Source organism: Sebastes umbrosus, chromosome 10 (genome assembly GCF_015220745.1).
Source record: "Sebastes umbrosus isolate fSebUmb1 chromosome 10, fSebUmb1.pri, whole genome shotgun sequence".
NCBI classification, from domain to species: Eukaryota; Metazoa; Chordata; class Actinopteri; order Perciformes; family Sebastidae; genus Sebastes; species Sebastes umbrosus.
Window position 1 is genome coordinate 14,661,157 of NC_051278.1, and position 22,909 is coordinate 14,684,065.

At 46.2% G+C, this 22,909-nt stretch overlaps 1 long non-coding RNA gene across 1 annotated transcript; it reads left to right on the forward strand.

The window, feature by feature from the left end:
• The first annotated feature begins 1,164 nt into the window (after nt 1–1,164).
• On the forward strand, nt 1,165–22,239 carry LOC119496144. Its single transcript, XR_005208652.1, has 2 exons — nt 1,165–1,870; nt 19,562–22,239. It is a non-coding gene; the product is annotated as an uncharacterized LOC119496144 (long non-coding RNA).
• The last annotated feature ends 670 nt before the right edge of the window (nt 22,240–22,909 follow it).

Consider the following 22,909-nt stretch of genomic DNA (forward strand, 5'->3'; position numbering starts at 1 on the left):
GCCTGCTCTGAAAGCATCATGCCATCATAAAGTCCAAACCAGGTGAAATGGGCCTTGACATGAAGCCAGGACACTCTGTTTGATTTCAGGATGACACAGCAAATCTTTTGTTTTCATCTAAAACAAAGTCTGTGTCCTCAATTCTGAGTAAAAATAAATATATACTCAATGAGGCGTTTGTTGCCATTCTTTTAATTTAATGTCATCCTTTTATTTGACTTTGTATGAATGGATTATGAGTCAGCTCTTAATATCTGATGAAGCAGGCAGTGAAAGGAAAAGGGGAAATAAAGAAACTCCCTGTTGTTGTGCAGTAGGGGGAACTGTTGCTCCAGGCAGTGTGTGTGCAGACGTCTGTGGTGTTGTACTGAAGGACAACTGAATGGAGGGAGCTGAGAGCACAACAGTTTCCAGTTGACAGCAATAACAATGGCTGTGCCTGCAGCACAGAGACCATGTGCTCAGTAGGGAGGGGTGATTTTTAACAGTTTGTAATCCTTTTTTTTTTTCTAATGTGCTCACGATGACAGATGCAGCCTGTTCCTTCATTACAGGAAATAACCTGTTATTGAAGGCAACATTAACATCCCGGGATAAGGCGTAGGGAGCAGACCAAAGCTGCCATTGTAATTTGTTTGCATGGATTCAGATCGTATGTCAAATGTTGTATTGGGAATTTTATAATCGCTTGAGCTCCACAACTCATTACTGGAAATCCTGTCAACAAATTATCCACAGCAGTAATTACCTTTTGCTGTGTTATTCCACTTTGAATGTCATGGCTTGATTACTGCTCTGTGTTACCGCGTGCCATACATACACAGATCTGGCCGGTGGAGATGTCTGGTTATGTAGGAGCAGCTGTGTTTGGGAGTTTAAGGCAGCCAGAAATAACTCTGTTGTATGCGGTTGCTATGGCAGCTTCACGTAGTTCTGCAAAGCAGCACACTATGCAGCACCAGTCGACGCTGGAGAGCGTTACCTCTGAGCAGTAACCTCCCAGGGAGGTGTTCGTAGCCACTGACTGTTAGGTGGAGGCGTCCACAGAGGACGGACGGATGGATGTCCTCCTGTGTTTTGGAACATGTTTTCCCACCAGCCTGATGATGCTCAGAGTTGCACTGTCTGTGCCCTGTTGCTGATGTCATGCAGCCTACTGTACGTTGTCATGGCGAGGGCAGGCTGGGGGGGGAGAAATATGAGACATGTCCAGGCTGTGCCAGCAGCAGCAGCTATAATAAAGACTGCTCTCCTCTGCACTGCCACTTGTGTGCACGGCAGCAACACGGTATATTAATTACCCAGCGCCTTCTCTGTGTCATTCACCAGTGAGGGGAATGAAGAAGAAAAATTTCCAAGGCACGTCCTTAAAATAAAGCAGCACTGTACGTGCTCAGAGTATTAACTTCCACACAGATGACCCATTTTTCCATCTCAAAGGATGGGTGGAAAAAAAGAGAGAGGGGTGGGTGGTGGTGGTGGTGGTGGTGGTGGTGGTGGGTTGGTGGGGGGGGGAGGCAACAGTGGAGCCAATCACGTGAATCTAAAGCAGGCTACAAATCCTGGCGGATTTCTCTTCCTCTTTGGGGCAATGTCTTGCTGTCAACTGTTTTCCATTTCTCTCCTACTCCCCCCCCGTCGTAATTTACTGCTGCCCTTCCTCCATGCAGGTCTCATCCCTCCTCCATGTGTAAACCCAGCCAGCCTGTTGTTTACATTCCCAGTGAGCTGCAGGGTGTGGACAGACGACCCCCCAACACTCTCTAATGTCATCCTGCCCCCCCACCCTGCCTCCAGCCTCCACCTATCTCCTCATCACCAGATCCCTGATAAAGCGGAAATTCAATAGCACCACTCTGCCCAGAGAGAAGTAAGTGCGTCACGTGAGCTGTGAATTCCTGTTTACTTTGGGTGTTTTTTTATATTTTTGTCTGGTAACAAACAGTGGGCAACTCTGAAAAGTGAAGCTTACGAGGAAGTGCCTTAAACTGTCATTCTCTCTAATAGCCAGCAGGGGGCGACTCCTCTGGTTGCAAAAGGAAGTCTGAGAAAATGACCCTACTTCTCAAGTAGACCGTAAAGCACGGTATGCTTTAGGGCGTGGCTACCTTGTGATTGACAGGTCGCTACCACGGCGTTGTCCAGTCTGGGTGTTTTAACCCTTTCAGTTAATTTTCAGGATATTCAATTCAATTCAAACTTTATTGCAGAATCAAGGTCCAGATAAAAAACAAGACATTACATATAATACATTACAATACAAGGAGCACTATAAATATGATAATGTGCAGCGGGCCGGTCATTGTTGTGAAATAAACCCAGACAGTGTGATGCACGACGTGGTCAATAATGACCCGCTAGCTGTCCCGCTTATTACACAGCTTCTTACTTAAGAAATCAATAATTTGACACAAAAACGATCGAGTTCGACAGCAGAACTGCACCCATAGCAACGATCTGTTATAAGGAAATAACAGACCGTAGACCGACTAAAACTGAGACAACCAGATGTTCGCTCGTTCGTAACGCGTCCAGTTAGGAAGAGGTGTGGTTCGGTTGGATTTAGTTCCACCCTCTCATGTCACCTCTGGTTGCAAAAGATGGCAACGGCCAAAAATGCAGAACTCGAGGCTTCAAAACGTCAGTCCACAAACCAATGTGTGACGTCACGGTGACTACGTCCACTTCTTGCATACAGTCTATGGTAACAAGCCTGCCTCCGAGCTAAATTTGTCATGAAAGGGAGACAAAGAGGATAACAGCAGCCAGGCTGAACGGGAGAAAAAAAATATCTCGCTTTTCATCCTGTCATCTGTCATCAGTATTATCTGTGCAATCTAGGCTAGGAGTGAAACTAGAAGAGGGAAGTGACACGTACACTGAACAGGCGGGTGAGGAAAGGGTTAACCAAGCAGACTGTGTGCACAGTTATTTTTTTCCCCCTCCCTCTCTCTCTCTCTCTCTCTCTTGCTCTCTCTCTCTTTCTCTCTGATCTGCCTTCCTGTCTCACAGGCAGTGCAGTGGCTTTGAAAATCATGAGAGTCAGACAGGCTTGTTTTGCATACTGTAGGTCTCCTGCATTGACTTGTAGCAAATCCCTGCCCTCGGGAGGCATGTCAGAGGGGATTAATGGGAGGGCTGGGGCCTCACAGAGTTTCCCATTGTCGCAGCCCAGTCCTGCACTGTATTTTCATCCTGCAGAGTGAGAAAAGAGCGAGCAGGTGGGGTGGTGCTGGTGTAGGGAGGGTTGAGCTTGTGTGTGTGCGTGTGTGTGTGTGTGGGGGGGTTATACAGTGGTGTTATTTCCCTCTGCCCTGATTCTTTTGAGCTGAGCTGAAGGGAGGGGAGGAGAGTGTAAATAATGTATTTGGAGCTGCGGGGTACGGGGAGCTGGAGCTTGACCGAGCTCGGTGCAGGGAAGGGAAGGGTTGAGCGGCCATGCTGCTGCACAGGAAGCTGGATGCTGGAGGGGGAGGGTCGGGGGTGAGGGGGAAGCAGAGGAGGATCTGTACGAGCTACAACAACCCCGCTGTGGTGCTCTGGGGAATGTGGGGCCTCCGCAAGAATGTAGCAATCCTCTACTTCCGCTTAGTGCTCTCAGCGTTACCAAGACAAATAGTTTGCTGCTGCAGACTGCCATTAAGAATGCAATATTAATAATGATGTGGTAATGTGAGATGCTATTTCACAACAGGCCTGGGGCTGGGAGGGAGTCAAATGGTTTCTCAGGAGGAAGGATTGGAAACTAAAAACCAGTTCTTTAGTTGTAGGACTAGAACAATAGTCAGTAGGAGTGGAGAGGCCCAGTGATACGATATTATCACGATACTTAAGTCACGATACGATCTTACTGCGATTTTAAACGTTTTGCGATATGCTGAGTATTAAATATTGTGATTTATTACCTTTTTTCAACTGCAAATTTTGCAGTTTGTCAACATCTGTTTATTCAATAAGATACAGTTTTCACTCTCTTCATCACTTTTCTTTCACATATCTTGAGGTCAGAGGTCAGGGACCTCTCTGAAAATGTCCATGCCAGTTTTTCCTCGCCAAAATTTTGTGTAACTTTGGAGCGTTATTTAGCGTTAAGCTGACATGACATGGTTGGAACTAGGGCTGGGAAATATATCGATATCATATCGATATTGTGATATGAGACTAGATATCGTCTTAGATTTTGGATATCGTAATATGGCATAAGTGTTGTCTTTTCCTGGTTTTAAAGGCGGCGTTACAGTGATGTAATTTTCTGAACATACACTTCTAGCTGTTCTATTATTTTCCTTTACCCACATTATATCCAAATTACTGATAAGTTATCAAAAATCGTATTGTCTAAATATTTTGTGAACACACCAATAGTCAACCCTACAATATTGTTGCAATATCGATATCGAGGTATTTGGTCAAAAATATCGTGATATTCAGCTACAACCTCTGAAAGACAGAGTAGTGGATTGTTAAGAGGTTAATAGTTTATACAGAATAATAAAAGATCAATACTTGATGTCTGTGTATCGATATAATATTGCCACGCAAAATATCGCCATACTATGCTGTATTTTTTTCCTTCAACCCTAATAGTCGGGATTCATCTCAAACTAGTTTCCACATAGTGAATACTAATTTAACCTCACCGGTCTACGCCCGCAATAAGCAGTCTTTCTCGCTTTCTATTCTACGTCACTAGCTCTGACTGTTACGCAGATGCGTTTACATTGCAGTCAGTACAGACTACATGGCGTACGATTGACACACGAAAAGCAGGAAAGGCGCGCTAAATGCCTTGCGCATCATCGTGTCATTAATACGCCATTTCACGAGAAATGCCGGGCTGAAATGCCAATTCAACATTTTTTATGGGGGGTTGTGTGCTGGGCTATTTCTTGACTGGTGTTGTGTCGAAGTCTGTTTCCTGTTCCCAAATCTCGAACCCCCTGGTGCTGATAGACGGATGTTGCTATCTTTGGACAGAGCTAGCTGTTTCCAGTCTTTATGCTAAGCCAACTGCTGCTGGCCGTAGCTTCATACAGTACGTGGTGTACCGACATATAGAGTGGTAGCTCTTCTAACTCTCAGCAAGAAAGTGAATAATTTTCAAAATGTCGAACTTTTCCTTTAAGGCTCCCCTCCCTCAGCGTGCCTCGATTTGAGTGTGATGAAACCGTTCGCTTGCACTATTATACCATCAGCTCTTTATTTCTCTCCTTATCTCTCCGTGTCGTTCTCTTCTCCCTCTCCCTCGGCGCTCCCGCTCTCTTCTTTCTCCCACACCTGCTATGTTTTATGGCAACGATAAAGGGGAAGCTTAACCTTGAAACATGATAGAGCAACCCCAACTCCCACAACTACAATCATCTAAAAAGGAAAAACAAAAGGTCGCTCCTGCTCTCCTTTACACGCGATGTAACCTTGGTGTAACTTTTGTATTTTATCATCTTTTCTTGGGCTCGTAGAAACTCTGTTGCCGTATCACCCTGTGCAGCTCGGCAGCTACAACCCACTCGTTCACCCGAGAACTACAAAGTGGGTTTGACGCCTTGCATCTTGTGTAACCGCGGTCTTTGAAGACTTTGGCTTTGAGCTCTGTGTCTCATCAATTCCCTACGCAAAGCTAAATTTGAATCTGAGGCGAGCACATAAGGGGGTAGCTTATCTGCCCCACTCGTTTAATGTTATTCATTCATGCACACTATTTTTATGACAGCGTGTGCATGCAGAACTATTTTACATTTTCCGTTGTTTATGTAACCAGCTTCAGTCTGCATATGGATGTTGCATGCTTAGAGATGAGAGTACAGTAACTTGTTAACTTGAGAGACAGGAAGCACTGGTTGCTTTTGTAGGATGCATGAAAAGTGACGGGCGTCTTCATACATTAAAGGCGTAGTTTGGAATGTTATGCATGAGAAGTTAAACGCTGTCATAGAGAAGGAAGAAAAAAAATCAATCTGATCATGAGTCCGGCCAGTCGTGGGTCTTTCTGGGTCATGCTTTGATCACGAGGGAGAGCAGAAAGTGAAACAGATATCCTCCCATTTCCAGTCTATAAGGAGCCGCACCATAACGTGACTTATCACAGCAAATTCCTGACTTATTTGTCATCTGGGACCCTGGATTTGTCACTTAAAATCTGCTTTTCTCAATGAACTGGGGAGGGAGATTACAGGCTCATATAGTCAGTGATAATAGCGGCGAGTTGAGCGTCCTCAAGAGGGTGACGCGGAGAATAGATCCACGTCGTACGCAACATCTGATTCTCACGCTAGCTCTTTTTGTATCCTTCTGGATATATGATTCTCCTCTGCCCCCAATCCATTTGAAATAGCGGTCAGCCTTGCGATTGTTCGGCGAACCTAAGCTGCTCTTTCCTATCCTTCGGCTTTTCACTCGCCGCCAAATCCTCCTCAAGGCTGAGATGATCCATCGTGCAGCTGAATTCACTATCGATATAAGCAGCAGTCGTTATTCTATTCTCTCCGTCTGATCACCTTACATGGCATTGATTGGACTGTTCTCACAGTTTTCTTCCCCATTTCAGCTCTTATATTTCAGCTCTCACACACACACACTGTTGATTTATGTCAGCGTAGCGCCACGTGAGCTCACAGTAACACATCCCCAGTTTGCTTTGAGATGCAACCGAGCTACATCAATATCCCCCATCTGACCTATTTTACGCTAAAGCCTTGATCTCCCTCCGTGTTTGTTTGCAAGTCTATTTGCAGCTACTGTGATGATTTGATATTATTGCCTAAAATATGAGCGACTTATGTTTGTTTTCAATCCACAGCACTACTTTTATTAGCATATAAAAGGCTTTTTTTTATCTAGTCTGAGGTGTTTCTCTCCATAAATTATTTCACGGGGTAGAGGGAGTCAATCAGACAGATAAGTCCTTTACCATTTAGTTTCACCCAGAAAGCCCCGCATTCCTGGACTTGATTTGAATTTAATGGGCTCGTAGATGATTAATGAATCAATTATTGGATACAGCATCTGATCTCCGGGCGGCTGCAGCGGCGACCGCTGACAGCTTTTCAAATTGAAAGGAGCACAATCGTTGCGGAGACTCGCACGCTGCCAACTCAATGTGCTCCTGTAATTATAAATGCATGAAATAATTAACAAACAACTCCGCCGCGGAGTTATTACACGTCGGGGTCATTTGGGGTCAGCGGCGGCATGGGGGCTGGCGGAGGGTGGAGCTCGTTGATGAGTTGCACTTTGTCTGATAAGCACGGCAACGCAGATTGAGTTAATCTTGTGGCGAGAAATGCACTGTAGGCTTTTAGTCCAGATGACGCTCAGTGTGAGGCCTCTCTCTCTCATATAGCTTAGTGAAAGCACCCTCCCTCCCAACCCTCCCCCCGCTCCATTCTTCCAGAGGGACAGCTTGTTGACATCCATTAGGAGGTTTCCCAGCATTGAGCCAGGCCAGGAAAGAGGGCTAATGATGTAATTCCCTCAGAGATGACATTAAAATGTCAAAGTGCCGCAGCTGACATCATCCATTTAGCGCACATTTTCCAATAATATACATTTGTCTTCCCTTCCCTCGGCTTTCCTTCCTAGAAACTGGAGCCTCCCCACCCATCCCAGTGCCTGCAGGCTAGGTGTGCAGCCACACGATGCAGGACAGACTGGAGTAAGAGGGGGATATCATCAAAGCGTGTCTTCCCCCACAGCTACAAATGCTCTGCTCCAGAAAGCAGTGTTTTCAACAGGCTATGTGTGTCGCGTTACATTTATCCCTCCCTTCTTTTTTTTAAGCTTGAGCTGATGCTAATTCATGTTGTCTGTGCAACAAAGACCCTCACGCCCTCATTCCTCCACCTCTTTTACATTCCCTACCACGTGTGGATGATTTTAAGGTTATCTATCTGTCTTTATCCTCCTTAACATGTGGGATCCGATCTGTTTTTGTTTTAGATGTGTGACAGAATGAAGAGAACATCTTGTACAAATTGCATTTTCTACCGTCCCTGTGCCTTTCACGCTGGTCAACAAACACACTGTTTTTCAGATAAATTGTAGAATTATATTTGTGCTAGGGAGACTCGACAGCTCTCCATTCTTCAGCCCGGCGAGTGGGCAATAATGGATGCTTGAAGGCAGAGTAAGTAGACGTGAACGGGAAGCAGAGAAGGAGGGCTGCGCCTCACTTAATAATGAATCAATTGATCCCCCCGCAGATGATGGATCCGGTTGCTATGGCGACAGATGCAGTGTTACCCAGAGCGTGGAGAAGAGAGGTTTGTTTTCCCCGATCCATATATGCTCGAGGCTGCGAGTGGATCTCGGCTGTAAATTTATGGTGACGCAAGACGTGAGGTGAAAATATTAAGAGGTGGATGGAGGAATCACAATGCAGAATCAGCAATCCCATCACATCCAAATCTATTTTTTTTATTACCCCTGAACGCAGGTGCAAAGATGCTGCAGGTGCATGAGATTATATTGGCAATCATTCCCACGTTGATTAATCTGGGCGTTGCTCCCTTTGATGGATGCTACAGCACCGACAGAGCCGAATACACATGTGGGTTTTTGTTGTGCATATAGGAGCGCTGGCTTCCAAAAAAACCAACATGTTTACCGTGTCTGCATGTGGTGCGTTCCGTCGCCGTGGCAACCGAGGCTGATGCTGGGTCCAGCTGGGACCACGTTGCCAAGTAACAGCTGAGTTATGAGAGTGGAGGACAGGAGCGTGGGCGTCGGGAGGAGGGGGTGGGTGGAGGAAGGAGGGAGGGAGGGAGCGGCGAGGATACGAGGACTTCTACAAAGACGGCGAGCAACAAAGACTGGAAGCATGAGGGGGAAAATATCTCTGAGGGTAAAAAAAAAAGCGTTTATTTAGGTTAGTGAAAATATGTTTTTCATCTCTCTCTCTCTCTCGCTCTCTCTGTGTGCACCTTCCTGCCAGAGAATATTAATACTTGGGTGCATAACAAAGCAGCTCTACTCTCTGGAAAAGACACAAACAAAATAAGCCATAACATAAGCGACGTGCTCCATACTAAACAGCAGCATAATTCCTTTTAAGAACAGAAAATTGGAGTAATGAGTGTGTGTGTGTGGCTGCACTGACCCTGCCTCTATAACATGACTACACAGAGGGCATGCAGCATGTAATGACTCACAAGCAGGCAGAAATACCGGAAACAGTCCAGCTCCAAAGCCCTCAGCTGTAAATGATCGTGTGTCCTTGTGGTTCAGCCAGCAGGCATGAAGCTGCAGCGAACGGCCCACTGTTGAGTCAGCACTGGTTTAGCATACGGACGGGGAAGGTTACACTGAACTCCTGAGCTGCACTGTGGTAACGTGGCCTGTATTAGTTTATAATAGTTGGACATTAAGATTCTTTCAAAGTGAGGTTACACCCACGAAACCCCACCTGTGTGTGAGATGATTAAAAACAAAGGAGGACGATATGTTCCCTACTATCCACCTACTCCTCTGACCGGCTCACTCACACAGATGCTCTCATGAATCATCCCGACCCAACCTTAAATCTGCCTCCTTCCTTCATACTCACAACAACATGATTATGCAGTTTTTTACTGTCATATCAGTGTTGCCTCGGGCTTCTGGCTCAAATGCTTTTGTTCCCGCTCGTCATTAAGAACACATTTTTTCTGTCTTCCCCCGGCTGAGCAGTCTGATTTGTTGCCATGGAAACTGATCATGAAGTGCCTCGGCGCTTCATTTGGGACTAATTGTCATCCCCAAACAAACACGCATGCTCTCAGACTGAAATCACAGCATTCGTCGCTCTCTTTGTTAGAATATTCTCATGCTCCACTGCTTCGACACAAAGCCTGCCGAAATCCTGCACAGGAGCGAGTGAAATAGCTGAGAACAACAAACTCCACAGTTGCTGGAGCCGTTCCCGAGCCGCTTGATCCAAATATGCTTGATGCATTTTCAGCCGGGGAAATGTGAAATGTGACGCTCGGGCTGACACATTCAGTCCTCGGCTAAAGGTTGCGTTAAGTGACATCAAAGATCAAAGGACAAGCGTGTCCGCCCGGATTTGTGCGGTTCAGGAATTACAGGTGGAGACAGGGCGAACCAGAAAAACAAAAACAACGGTGCCAACGTGGCCTCGTCTTTATATAACAGAGCTTTGCCTGTGGCGATTGTGCAATGCGGTGCAGTTGTCTGGGCTGATGTAAACAGAGCCTTAGTGCCTCTGGAGGCTCAGCCATGTGCCTTGATGCAGCAGTTATGGGCACATGCCCTACTTTCATAAATCAGAGCTGGAAAAAAAAAGGAAACAGCGTGAAGGGAGGAGGGGAGAGCGGCGAGAGGGGATGCCGAGTGAGCAGGAGAGGGAGGGAGGAAGGAGGGGGGGCTGAACAAGGCTCATATTGATGTTCCAAACACAGCTGCAGGCATCAGCTGACTAGCTGGCCTGGAAGCAGCCCCAAGCTCTGCCTCCTGCCTTTATCAGCTTACACTGTGACCTTTCTCTCTCTACTGGAATAGATCCCCCCCTCTAAACCTAACCCTTTACCCCCCTCTCTCCATATCTGGCCCTTTACCACGCACTGTCCACACAGCCCCCATGAGTCCGGACCCAGTCTGTCCTCTCTGACTTCTGCTGTTTTTATTTTTTTGTATCCGCATGCCTCCAGAAACTCTGGCTCGCTTTTCGGCGCATCAGCACTTTCATTTGTCTCCCATGGCTTCGGTTTTCAAGCCTCTCCCCACGCTCTTACACAACTCACCATGAGGTCACTGTTACTCCTCACGTCCGCACCCGACGGCGGAGGATAAAGAGAGAGCGATGATGATGATGAAGGGCTCGGTTACTTTGCAAATACATGTCGGTTCAGCAGGATTGTTGGGCAACGTGCAGTCCTTTTGGGTCAGATTTCTGCAAAGTGTTTCTAAAAACAAAGACAGAGAGGAGGATTTGGATAAAATGCTTAAGCTGTCAACTTACTTTTGGACATATTTGAGTGAACCTGAAGTTAGCAACAAGTTCAGGGTGAGTTTGAAACAGCAGCTGCCGTTGAGAGTGTGTCCCTGAGAGGCAGTAATCAGCAGAGGTAACTGTCAATCACAGGTCTGCAGGCCTCATGGGCTTTTTCTCAGAAAGACGCCCCCTCCATGCACACACACACACACACACACACACACACACACCTCCCCTTGATGACGCTCTTCAAGTGTTACTGGATAGTGTTTCTATGGGAGCTGTCCACCCCCACACACACAGCAGCGCCTCCCTCCCCGACTGTTTGCAGGAAACACTCATCCTTCTCTGGAGATGTCGCTCGCGGCGGCTCATGCACTCATAAATCCTGGGCTCCTTTCTGGGAAATGAAGGGGCTTGAAAGATACATACATACACACACTGAGAGTGAGGAAAAAGAGGGGGGGCAACGGGAGGGGGGGGGACGACACAAAACACAGCTTGCCAAGTATATCTCCAACGCCTTTTTGACAGTGAAGAGGTTGGATTGAGTGTCTGCCTCCTGTGGGAGGCAAATAAGGAGCATATTCTGCGCTTCCCCGGTTACTGTGTGAGAATCCGAGACACTGCGGTGTCTAGGCAGACCTCAGCGATACCAAAAACATCACAGGAATGAGAAGTGTTTGGCGGTGGAGGACAAAAGAGGAGCGGACGGAGGGAGCAAATAAGAGGGAAGGCGAGAGAAAGAATAGAAGCGTTTAGAGGCGGCCATCGGCGGCTTCAAATGTCAGTCGGCTCCCGGTCGGACAATGGAGCACAGCTGTTGCTAAGCTTTGAACTGCAGCTGTCTGTCTCTTGTTGGCATTGTTTGCGTGTACATGTGGTCACGGGTTGTGTTTGAACATGGGGCTGCTATAAAGTATTATAGGAAGATTAGTGTGTGCAGCATTTCACTGTAAGGAGGGTGGTTCGAGGTCACAGGGAGTTGACACATGAGTAGGTGGCGAGCATGTCAGATGTTCCTGATTTAGAAAGCCTCGAGCGAGAGGAAGGGGTGGCGAAGAGACTGCAGCACTCGGTCTGGAGTGGGCTGTAATGGTTTGGGGTTGAGGGTCAAAGAGGGGGAGGGACATGAAGGACGTAGCTTGCGAAGGGCATTTCACTCATCCGATCGAGGGTCAAGAGACGAATCTAGAGATGAAGTTCGATTGCTTTCCCCGGGCGGGATATCGTGACTGAAACGGCCGCAGTGTCCGTCACGCCTGAAAACTCCTTCGAGTGCCTCATTATGGGTGTCATCTGTGGATCATCGGAGAACATCTCCTCCTCGTCTCGGCTGCTTTTTGATCATCCTCCAGACAATGCGCCATTAGGCCCGGGCTGATGATCTAAAGCACAGCTCAATTACTCAAGGGGAGGCTCATTAGCATATCATAAAGCACAGGCGTGACTCTGCAAATAAAAGAACACATTAGACCTCCACAATATGTTTCAATTATTCATATAATGTAAGAGCGAGCAGATAGAAGCGACTCACACCTTGATTTGCATTCGGCAGAGGAAATTAACATTTCTTGAGCTCGAACACCTTGCAAGTTTTACTCGAGCTGTGTGTCCGCCTCCTTTGTCGCAGACAGGCGATTTAAGTAGCCTGACAATACGCCTTAGCGTCAATATGTCTTAAATGTCACTTTTCACGCTACACCATTTTGTCACAGTAGTTAAGGGTGCCACCCTGAGTGCCTAGTCAGCGCCTGCTCAACTACACAAGGCTCTTCAATTATTCATAAGAGGAGAAAACACACACACATGTGGTTTCACTTTGCATGTGTGTGTGTGTGTGTGTCTGTGGAGACAGATGATAGCATTCCCCACAAATGATGCGTCTTGTTCTGGCGTTTTAGCGAAACAGGGGTGATGAAATAGCACGCGGCTCAACAATGAAAATGTCAGTCAGCGCCATTCATCCTGCAAACGCCATCGACAGCCATCGCCGGTGATAAATGAAGGCACCTCTGCCTGTGCGGATCAGATGAGTCAGCAGTGTGTTGCAGGAATTTGGATGGAGGAAAGTAGCCAGAGTATCGACGCGCCTGTTTTTGAGCGTTGCGTGCAGCGAGGTTAAAACATTGCAAGCTTCAGCTGTGGCAGAGAGGGAATTTCCCTGAATAATATATCAGCCCCTTTGATTCAACCTCTGTCTCACTATTTTTTTGCATGCATGAGTAAATTCCTCTGCGTGCTCGTCTGTGCTGCAGTGCAGGGCTCTGCGTCGCCACATAAGGAATGTGTGGATATGCGTGTGCGTGCGTCGGCCGCTGACTTTGTGTTCATTCCACAGTAAATTGATCTGGCTGCTCACTAGACTGGATGGAAAAGGGCCCCGGGCGAGAAGTGCACACTGCATCAGCAGATGGGAGAGCCCACTGTGTTGCCATCACATGGCATTCCTCCTCACTGGGCATGCTCAGTGGGCCACGCCACGCCCCGCACACCACCACCACCACCACCCCCTTCCTCCCAGGGCCTGTTTGAACCAGTCAGTCGAAGGTGGCGGCAGTGCTCTCTCTTGTTTCTCATCTGACCTTCAAAGCCAGGCGTGGGGACAGTAGGTTGACAGGGGAGGAAGGGAGGGGGGGTGTTTTTCTAAAAGCTCTTTGGGTAGCAGTGCTGATATGTCACTCATTATTTCCACTCTGTGCCTTTGCCCTGTCACAGCCCGCTGAGAAGCATGCAACAACCCAGCGCCGTGCACGCAGAGCTAATGTAGCAGAGAGGCTTCATCGGATTTACTATTAAAAGGTGCGATATTCAGAGCATTAATATATCAGCAAACAACTATTTGCTATGTAAAGATATAGAAGAGTAATGTCTACCTGAGCAGAGAATGAAGTCACTCTCCCTCTGTATGTGTTGTAATCTGAGCTTCGCCTTGCTTTGTTGACATCGCTGGGCCAGCCAGGCGTGCTTTTAGTGCATGTGAGCGCGTCGCACTGCTCTCATACGGCAGTTACAGTTGATAGCGTCGTCCCGACCGACGGCGTCGCTGCAGAAGTGTAGCACCCACCCTCTGATTCCCCCTCAGGTAAACATTGGCTACGTTCCAAATCACATACTTTTTGTTTTTACTTTTAGTACATACTGCAGCTGCCATTACAAAGAACGTACTGTTACATGCAGTATGCATACAATTGGGACATACTACTTTGTCATAACACGCCTTGAACTTTGACCCTCTTGCTCATATATCTGCTGAGCAGAGGATTGTGGGTCAGAATAGCCAGAAAAGCATGCTGGTTTGCATACTGCAAAATGCGACTGGGTGTAGTAGGACATCCTGGTATTTTTGACATACTGCATTTGACATACTGTGTATGGGGACATACTAAATCTTTTTCTGGCAAACTAAATAGTATGGTAGTATGGGTATTGGCAACACCACCGCTTTGTCACGCCCCTTGGCGTCACATTATTTTCGGCATCAAAACCACTATAGTTAAACTACTACATTTGTACAGTGAAAATCACACTGAACGTTGTGAACACAGGTCAAGAGTGAACAGCTGATTGTAATTGCAATTATCCTGAATGAAAGTCTTGTGTTTGTTGGACCCATTCGCCCAACGTGTCTTTTTCGCTCTTTAAACTACGTCACCACACTCCCAGCGCACTTTCTCAGAGCGTTTACTGATGCCGCGGTTGGGTTTATCATAGTTTATGGAACGCCCGGTGCATTTCATACCGGCGGCCGTGACAAAGCCTGGGTATTTAACGTCCTGGGAATGAGAACGGGCTGCTATTGGAACACACAGATTGTTATCTGTCAGCACTTTCACTGTTGTTTGCCATGTTGTTTCACTGTTAGCACCGTGAGCTGTGAGCCGTTGGCTTGTCGTCGACATGTTAAGAGCCGCTAAGAGGCAATAGAAAGACGCCCAATCCCGTATTTAGCTCCTTTAACTCTTGGCTACTTGATAACAGCTTTTAAACCGCCCCTTAAATATATATACTGTATATCTGAATTGACATTATCAGAAAATACACAAATATATAAGCAGATGTAAAAAGGGAACTTGTGTAGTGTTTACCCAAACGGCTGAATTACAGAGAAGTGGAATCATTTCAGTCACTTTTGGCTTCACTTACGTAATCGGCTACAAAAGTTGTGCAACCTTATAAAAAAATAAAAATGTGAATTAATTGAGTCTCACATCATGAGACTGAAATAGAAGTGTACAATTAGAGGTGTTGTCCTTTTTTGAAAAGGTGTAAATAAACGCAGGAGCTTTGTTTCTAAAGTCACAGCAGCGGGTCTGATATTTTGAAGTTGCTCCATGACCTCATTCACACTATTTACAGTTTAACAAACTGGATACAAAGATTAAGATAGTTTACCAAATGATATGTAAACATGTGAATATATGAAACCACAGAAGGAATATGATATGATTACAGTTTATGAATGGCATCATTTTGTGGTCTCCTGCCCTACTGTTAACAATACACCTCATCACCATTATCATTGCACACAGCCTGCTGACGATGCAGAGGACTGAATCACAGGCTGAATTCCTCCGTGAGTCACATGGCACAAACAGAAAGACCGTTTTTTTTTTTCTTCTTCTAAATCCCTCAGGCTTTTACACATCGTTCCTTTGTCTTGCCACCACATTCTGCTCGTCGCTGGTCCTTCCGTCTTTGTTCGCTCCCCTCTCTGACTCGCACGGCCGGCTTCCTGTTTATGTCAGGCGAGCATCAAGCCAATCAGCTGTGAAGGCTGTGATCCTCTTCGTAGCTATTTACTACCCTGTGGTCTGTTTAAAAAAAGACTGAAAGCGAGCTAAGCTTGGTGCATGCTGCTGAGTAAGCAGACACGCAAAGCTCCAATCAGAGTCCACACAACTGACCTACCATACATCTCGTGCCCTTCTGCTTATGAATGTGTGTGTGTTTTTTTTTACTCTCTGAAATGTGCTGCAGCTCACTCGGTGTAGCATTCATTTATTTGCTTATCGCGTTTCTCAAAGCGCAGCAGGATCTGCACGCTGACATTTTTTTGTTGCCGCTGCTGAGGGCTGGAATGTGCTGCTTTGCAAGTTTTTAAAGATAACAAAGCAGCGTGAGGCGTGTAAACTTTGGATGAGGTCACGGTCCGCCAACACAGCGCGCAGTGACACAAGAGGGGATTTTGTTCTGGATTCTCCCTCAGCGGTGTCATACCTTCACTCTGTTTTTCTGTTGCCGTTTCAGCTCACAATTGCAGGTTATCAAAACGGCGAGCCTTAGCTAACGTCTGTTATTATATGGTCGGAGGAAAGTGCAGGCTGCATTTGAAAACAACAAGAATAGACTACGTAGAGGCCTGTTCATGAGTCCAGCCTGTGCCAGCTTTCTCTTGGAGTTCACAGTGTGCTATAACTCTGTTAGACAGGGAGAAAATATAATCAGGGCTTTGCCGGGGCATTTGAGTTCACTGCAGGCATTACATGAGTACTAATGCCTGATTCAACACTGGCTCTGGCAAACATGCCTGACATTCAATGTTTACACCCCTCGGTGAAAGCTGCTAGTCAGACAGTCTGATAGCTCGGCCTGGAATTAGATTCAGGAAGTCATGAGATTTCCAGGTGGCTCGGCTTTCCTAGAATTGTTAAGCGGGGATTTTTCAAAGCGTTGCCAACAACACACATTAAACTTCTGTAAAGAATTACACCGGTACGTTTCCTGCGCTTATCGCGCGTGGCAACGTCTAAATCCGAGAAACAAAACACTTTTTAAAATCCAGAGCGCATAAATGCATAAACCTCCTCTCAAATTCTGCTCCTCCACATCTGAAAGAGAGAAAAATAGTGGAAGAACATTCAAGCACTTGGACCTTTTCAGAGAGAAGAGGCTCCCCGGGTGCCATCATTTGGTATACAGAAAATCTATGAATAATGAATGTGTGCTGAACTCCTGCTGAACCCTCTGCACCAGCGCCGAGCCAGAGATCAACCCATGACATTCAACACACTCATGCACTCAGCGACCTCTGCAAAAGCTCCAAAAATACGAGGCAATCTGCTGTGGAGTATTGCACTGTGCTGCTGCACCTGGCTGCAGTTATATAGAGAGAGGACTTCTCCTTTGATAAACCTGATGACTGTTGGGAGGTGGCGGAGGAGGACGCAGCCAGCCAAAAGTGGAAAGATAAATACTAAACTGCCGACCAACCGGTGCTGGAGCGGTTGAAGCTCCCGCCCTTTTGGCAGCTAAAGTGTGTGTAAGCGGTTCAATGTTTAACCCTTGTGTCAACAGCGCGCATGTGTCACAACAGCATTCCTGTGAGGCGCTTGTCTTGTGACAGAGAGGTTTCATAATGGGAGCACTGCCCCGTGTGCATTGTTGTGTGGCAGGAGGAAGGAGCTTTGTCTCGGTGTAGCCCGACAAGTTTCATGTCCCTGCATGTTGTGTGTTAATGAGCAGAGAGGTGAGGGAGTGAATAGCCGGGTTAACTAGTTCAAACAGCAAACGCAGCACCCTGTTTACCCAGAATACGCTTCTCCTCTTCCTCCTCGCTGTAAATGGTTAACTTGGCAGGGATCATGTGAGCTAGAGCTGCAATTACATGTGAACTTTGCTCGTCTTGTTGTTAGGCAACGGCGTTTTTGATGTGAGGAGACAGACGTGCACGTCACACAGCCTCCGGAAGGAAAGCTCTCTGCAAAGATGTTTCTCGATGAAAGATATGTACATGTAGGAAATAAAAGAAATGAGGAGGGTGTTTTTGTCCTTCAGGGCAACCCTGGGTGTAGCCAGACTTGTCAGTCAGTGTGAAACCATTTCCGCTTCAAGGCCGTCTGGCTCCTCCCTGCCATTGTGTGGCAACGCGCTGTAGGTGAACTTTATCCCTCTGTGTTGAGAGAGAGCGAGCTTTCATGTGATTTGCATAGAGCAAGGTCAAGTTACACATCTGTGAGCCGGCTGAACAATGTGGAGGCCATCACTTAACATACGGAGGGGGAGAAGTAATCACAACCTTTCAAATGTTAGTTTGAAAATCTGTCCAAACCTGTATGTCAACTGTGTAAAACAGCCCCAATATACAGCCCCAGTGTTACATGACCATCACAAACTGAAATCACACAGATAACGTTCGCCACACCCAGCTCGACGTGACCTTTGGACAGGCAGGTTTTCTGCAAACACATGGTGTAAGACGGCTCCCTATCAGCAGCGAGCTCGTAGTCGTTACAAATTTGCACAATACAAACTCGCGGGTTCGTATCACCTCTGGCTTATCAGGCTCCTTCAAGGGCACTGAACTTTCCCACAGCGCTCCCTTCGCTCCGTCCTTTTGTTTCCCCCTTGGGACGTTGCTGTTGCGTCAAGGCTCTGCTATTCATCCCTTGTGCTTCCCACAGTATTACTGTACCGCCTTGGCTGAGCTTGTTGTGGTGAGACTCCACTATGTGCCTGTCAGGAATAATGACTGCGTGCATGCATGACAACATCTTTCATATTTGTTGCAAAACAAGTTTGCCATAGATGAAGTTTACAGTGTGAGGTCATGCGATCTCAAGTTCCCAAATACAGGCTGTCAGCACTTTCATTTCCATAAAAAATAAGGGCTGTAGCAGATGGGATAAAAATAAATGTAATTTGTCTTGAAGGTTAATTCCAGTTTATATCAATTTGGGTCTTATTTCTGTAGTTTTGGCCAACATTCCTATCAGTAATAATTACATTTTACCCACAAGGGCTCTCATCTTTTCAAAATAATATAGTTTAAACAAAGTTAATGGTGTTAAATGTGATATTCAGAGCATTAATATTGCAGCAAACACATATTTGCTATGTAAAGATATAGAGGAGTAATGTCTACCTGAGCAGAAAATGAAGTCCCTCTCAAGTCCGTTGTTTGCCCTATTCGCGTGTTTCCGTACGTATTTTATTTTGTTTACGTACAACCATGATGTTTTTCCTAATTATGTGGTTTTGTTGCCTAAACCTAACAGCGGATGTTGCGGTATTTTTTTTAGCGTGACTTACAATTGACACGCAAAAAGCCTAAAATGTGTCCTCATGACACGCGTAATGTCGTTGTAATGTCGTGCTATTCATACGCCTTCCCGTGAGACCGGGTTGGCATAGAAGTGTTCCTGTGTGATGGCTATAAGAGATCATTACCGACATTACCGGTACTCTGACGTTCTTGCCGCGCCACACGACGTCAGGTTCCAGATATTGGCGATTACTTTTGTATGTAGGCTGCAATATTATCACAACAGATAGAGCCAGAAGGGCACTTGGAGAGTGCAGACTTCCCCAAGGCCAAATGCCCCATCTCGCAACGTCAACGAAAGGGAAAAATAATTTGTGTATCCGCCCCGTGATTCAGATCCACTCCAAAACATAATAGCTTCTTCTGCACCCTTCTGCCAAGTTTCATGAAAATTGGGCCAGTAGTTTTTTCCGTAATCCTGCTGACAAACAGACAAACAAACCGAACCGAAAACATAACCTCCTTGGTTGAGGTAATTAATGGCCAAAGCTACAGAAATAAGACCCGAGTTGTAATAAACTGTGATTATCCTCCGTGAATTCACACACACACGGTTGTACTCGTCATTCCAGCTCTACTTTCTATTCCAGCTCCTCGCAGCGAGCTGTTTTCTGAGACGAGGCTTTGATGTGGATGAGGGAGGTGAGGCGTCGTGTGCCCAGATGCCCAGACACTGTGGTTAAGGGGGTTTTATCACACAGACAGGAGGACAGCGCTCATCTCCTGCCCGCCCATCTTTCACCGCGGCGGGAGGCTGAATGTGACAACCAATGCTCCCCAGCTGCTAGGGGGGGCCAGGCCCGCGAAACCACAAGCAGATAATGAATGCCGCACCATCGTGACAACTTGCACTTTTATGGAAAGGGGAGGAAGGACATCTCTGGCACGGACGCTCGCAGCATATGATGAAACATCCCCCATAAACCACCAGACAATCACAGGGAGGGCAGGGAAGCATGTGTGGAATCCGAGACGGGAAACCTCGGCTGATTTATGACCGCTACCAAAAAAGGTCTGTTTCCAAGTAAACGTGTTTAGAGCTTAATTGCTGGAAAACCGAAGAGAGATTGCTTTCCAAATGCAACCACAACATATGTAAACGATGCATTACGGTTGCATTTCTCCATGATCTTCCCCACTTTTCCAGCTCTGAATAAGCCACATGCTAGTCATAAACAATTTCCCCCAAAAATGAAGAGTTTTCCAATTAGGTCAGTATTTGCTATTCTTGGTTTCCCCTCCTCTCACAGTCATGTTATTTTGTATTCTATACATCACATAAATTACTTTGCATACCCTTCTGCTTTCAAGGCAGATGTTACTAGAAAAGCTTTGATCTTCTTCCAATAGCAAGCCTGAAATATCTTCTAAATAAAGGAGTCATAATTATGCACACATATTTTTTATGTATTATTCACCAGGGTTTTATCCAACTCTGGCTGAATTAATACATGCAAAGGAGTAAATACTTTGTGCGTTATACAGAAAAGGACAGCAGCGATGTGAAAATGATGCCCGACATCCGAGTGCTGTGTTGTTAACTGCTGTGCCGGGGATGTCAGAGTCCATTTTCTAGCGAGGCAGCTCAAAAATAGACAGGAGCTCCAGTAATAAATAAGCCTACTTTGGGAAAGTTTTATTTTGGCTCAGAGGGAAGAGGTTACATAACGCATGAAATACTCCTTCTTTTCTTTTTTGGCTCAACAAGAAAAAAAGAAAGAAATGTAACCTTTGTCGAGATAAGATGCTGGAGGAAAAAAATGTCCAAATATAAACGTTCCTGTACATACATATTCATACTGCTGTATAAAGATTATAATGAAGTTGGATGTGTCACTGTCACCTGCATCATTTAGCGATTTTCCACACTGATAGTGAATATATCGTATGTGTAAGTGTGAAAACCTCGGTTAACCCACTACACAACAGCTTTTCGTCATTTACTCTCCTGTGACAGCGAGTTTCTTTCCCCCAAAAGGAAGCGCAGCGTCGGTGATGACGCCATGCTGGTCTGGTCTATAGCTTATAGTTTGGAGACATGTTTCAACTTCTTCTGTTTGTTATTGTCTATTAGCGACACAAGAGTGTTTATCCCCAAAAGGGGGCGTGGCCATGCAAGTCTACTCTGGATGAGGTATTGCCAGTCTGATGTATACAGAAACTAGTGCAGTTATACTGTACTGTCCTTTTATAAATATGTGTGTGTTTGTGTGCAGCAGAATGACATTTTGAACATTTTGTCTGAGTCTTTCACAAAACAGGAATGACTGCACAGCTCTGCTCAGTACGATAAACATAACAACTATGAGTCAGGGGTGAAACTGCCTTTTAAGGGCAATAAGAAAGAAGCCATTTATATGTGCAGCTAATGTTGCTCATTCTAATAGTAGCTGATGAATCGGACCACCTAACCTCAAATACCAGTTCAATGAGTTCAAACCACGTGCTGATTGTGCTGCAAAAGGCCAGGGAAAGTTTGTTTACATCAATGTCTGACTGAAATATGTTTGGGGGTTTCCACTGGACGGGAAATTATGTCGTCAGCTCACGATGCATGCGAGCTGAATTACAGAAGCAAAGTTCATGTCTTTCTGTTCCTGGTTGCAAAAATAGACTCTGCACGGCAACCTAACCGAAACTACCGTCTGTTTAAAAAAATGGATGTGAAAACAATGTTCATTTGCATTTTTCTGCGGGGAATATTTCCTCTGTTATTTACCGAGTTGTCTGTCGTCGTGTCCTCCCCCCCCCCCCCCCCCCCCCCCCCCTCCCCAGACGAGCCCGGCAGATTAAGGGGATATGTTACCATCTTGTTTTTTTTTCTAAATGGATACACATGTGGCACATCTGGGTCCAAGCCTGACTCATTACTCACTTTTTTATGTTCCATTCTCTGCAGCCATGGCAACTGCTGCATGTTTGGCAGAAAGCTTTTGAAGGCAGTGGAAAAAGAGAGAGAGAGAGAGCCTAGGGAGGGAGCATAAAGGGAGAGCGAGGGAGGGAGGGAGGGAAGGAGAGCGAGCTCTCAGTAGTTGGCCTACATCCAGTGTAATCATGCCATGGAGCCGAAATGAGGCCTTTGGCAGCACACCAGGTTTCTGAGAACAAAGATGTGAGCTTCTAATGTTGGCGGTGGGGCCTGCTTGGCATCCTTTGCCATTTCCCAGCAGCCCTTGCCTTGGCCGACTGCCAGGGCCCCCCCCCCCCCCCCCCCCCTCCTCTCCCCACCCGCCACCCCCACTGGGACTGCAAAGAGGATCAGAATAAAGAGAGAGACTTGTTTTTCACTCGCCTCTTGCTCTGGCCCAATGACATCACCTCTGCAGCCTCCAGCCCCCAGATTCCAGCCGCCCAGCACATTTTTCCCCTTCGCCGTCGACCCTCCATTTTATTTGAATTCCACCATTTTATACCCAAATCAAAGCCGGCTCTTTAAAACGCCTAATTTTGTGCATACGCCGTGCATCATTTCTCTGCATCATGCCAGGATATCACCAGGATATAATCCATTCAGGAAAAAAAATCAATAGAACATCAAAATACAGGAAGCCGCTAATATGACAGATGTTATGCTTTGGCGTTGTCTTTCAGAGCTCGCCAAATTTTTTTTTATCTGCGCTCTAATCCTTGCTGTGCAAATCTGCGTCTAAAAATAGCACCGTAAACAGGATATATATGGTAGTTGGGGTACCGTGATAATCTCCATGGTTACCTCTCTCTCTGTTACATATACAGGAGCTCTGTAAAGCATGCACATTCGTCCTCGTCTGTGCAGCTATTAATCTGCAAGTTAGGTCACTACAACGGCAGTATGTCCTGTTATAACCTCCCTTTAGTGCGTCTGTGCAACATGTTACAGTTTAGTTAGGTGCTCACCTCAGCAGTTGTGCTGAAACAGGTTATATAACATGAATGTTGTTCTCATGCAGGAGACTCAG